The sequence below is a fragment of the Arachis hypogaea genome, chromosome 17 (assembly GCF_003086295.3).
Source record: "Arachis hypogaea cultivar Tifrunner chromosome 17, arahy.Tifrunner.gnm2.J5K5, whole genome shotgun sequence".
Lineage (NCBI taxonomy): Eukaryota > Viridiplantae > Streptophyta > Magnoliopsida > Fabales > Fabaceae > Arachis > Arachis hypogaea.
In genome coordinates this window covers 77,831,836-77,834,325 of record NC_092052.1, presented here as the reverse complement: position 1 = coordinate 77,834,325, position 2,490 = coordinate 77,831,836, and the positions used below count along the sequence as shown (strand labels likewise).

The window sequence follows — 2,490 nt, the reverse complement described above, 5'->3', positions numbered from 1 at the left end:
ATTATTGAAAATTTCTAAGTTTGGTGTCTTGCATGTTTTTCTTTTCTTAAAAATTTTCAAAAATAAGTTCTTGGTGTTCATCTTGACATTCAAAGTGTTCTTGGTGTTCATCTTGACATTCATAGTGTTCTTGCATGCATCATTTGTTTTGATCCAAAACTTTCATGCATTGAGTCTTTTTATTGTTTTTCTCTCCCATCATTAAAAATTCAAAAATAAAAAAATATCTTTCCCTTTTTCACTCATAAATTTTCGAAAATTTGAGTTGACTTTTTTCAAAAATTTTTAAAATTTAGTTGTTTCTTATGAGTCAAATCAAATTTTCAATTTAAAAATTCTATCTTTTTCAAATCTTTTTCAAAAATCAAATCTTTTTCATTTTTCTTTTATGATTTTCGAAAATTTATAAAATCAATTTTTAAAATCTTTTTCTTATTTTATTTCATAATTTGAAAACCTTTACTAACAATTAATGTGATTGATTCAAAAATTTCAAGTTGTTACTTGCCTATTAAGAAAGATTCAATCTTTAAATTTTAAAATCATATCTTTTTAAATTTCTTTTTCAAATCTTTTTCAATTTAAGTTTCAATCATATCTTTTTCAAAATTAATTTCAAAATCTTTTCTAACTTCTTATCTTTTCAAAATTAAATTTCAAATCCTTTCCAACTAATCCTATCTTTTTGTTTCAATCATATCTTTTTCAAAACTACCTAACTAACTCTCTCTCTAATTTTTGAAAATCACCTTCCCTCTTTTTCAAAATTTCTTTTTAATTAACTATTTATTTTAAATTTTAATTTGATTTAATTTTATTTTTCTTTTTAAATTTTTGAATTTTTATTTTAAATTCAAATTAAAAACAAAAATATTTTAATTTTAATTTATTTAATTTTTGAATTCTCTCATCTCTTATCTCCTTCTATTTAACTATTCATCTACTAATACTTCTCTTCCACCCAAAATTCGAACACCATCTTCCTCTCTGTGTTCGAGTTTTTCTCTTCCCCTTCTTTTATTCTTCTCTTCTTATACTTACATAAGGAATCTCTATACTGTGACATAGAGGATTTCATATTTTCTTTTCTGTTTTCTTCTTTTTCATATGAGCAGGAACAAGGATAAGAACATTCTTGTTGAAGCTGATCCTGAACCTGAAAGGACTCTAAAGAGGAAGCTAAGGGAAGCTAAAGCACAACTCTTTGGAGAAAATCTAACAGAAATTTTCGAAAAAGAAGGAGACATGGCTGAAAATAATAACAATGCAAGGAAGATGCTTGGTGACTTTACTGCACCAAATTCCAATTTACATGGAAGAAGCATATCAATCCCTGCCATTGGAGCAAACAATTTTGAGCTAAAACCTCAATTAGTTTCTCTGATGCAACAGAACTGCAAGTTTTATGGACTCCCATCAGAAGATCCTTTTCAGTTCTTAACTGAATTCTTGCAAATCTGTGATACTGTTAAGACCAATGGGGTTGATCTTGAGGTCTACAGGCTTATGCTTTTCCCGTTTGCTGTAAGAGACAGAGCTAGAATATGGTTGGACTTTCAACCTAAAGACAGCCTGAACTCTTGGGATAAGCTGGTCACAGCTTTCTTAGCCAAGTTCTTTCCTCCTCAAAAGCTTAGTAAGCTTAGAGTGGATGTTCAAACCTTCAAACAGAAAGAAGGTGAGTCCCTCTATGAAGCTTGGGAGAGATACAAGGAACTGACAAAAAAGTGTCCTTCTGACATGCTTTCAGAATGGACCATCCTGGATATATTCTATGATGGTCTGTCTGAATTATCTAAAATGTCATTGGACCATTCTGCAGGTGGATCCATTCACCTAAAGAAAACGCCTGTAGAAGCTCAAGAACTCATTGACATGGTTACAAATAACCAGTTCATGTACACTTCTGAAAGGAATCCTATGAGTAATGGGACGCCTATGAGGAAGGAAGTTCTTGAAATTAATACTCTGAATGCCATATTTGCTTAGAATAAAATATTGACTCAGCAAGTCAATATGATCTCTCAGAGTCTGAATGGATTGAAGGAATCATCCAACAGTACTAAAGAGGCATCTTCTAAAGAAGAAGCTTATGATCCTGAGAACCCTCCAATAGCAGAGGTGAATTACATGGGTGAACCCTATGGAAACACCTATAATCCCTCATGGAGAAATCATCCAAATTTCTCATGGAAGGATCAACAAAAGCCTCAACAAGCCTTTAATAATGGTGGAAGAAACAGGTTTAGTAATAGCAAGCCTTTTCCATCATCCACTTAGCAACAGACAGAGAATTCTTAGCAGAATCTATCTAGCTTAGCAAATATAGTCTCTGATCTATCTAAGGCCACTTTAAGTTTCATGAATGAAACAAGATCCTCCATTAGAAATTTGGAGGCACAAGTGGGCCAGCTGAGTAAAAGGCTCACTAAAATTCCTCTTAGTACTCTCCCAAGCAATACAGAAGAAAATCCAAAGAGAGAGTGCAAG

General features: G+C 31.6%; 1 non-coding gene across 1 annotated transcript; it reads right to left on the bottom strand.

The window, feature by feature from the left end:
- Positions 1-1,638: 1,638 nt before the first annotated feature.
- On the bottom strand, positions 1,639-1,746 carry LOC112768597 (small nucleolar RNA R71). Its single transcript, XR_003186005.1, has one exon. It is a non-coding gene; the product is annotated as a small nucleolar RNA R71 (small nucleolar RNA).
- Between the last annotated feature and the right edge of the window lie 744 nt (positions 1,747-2,490).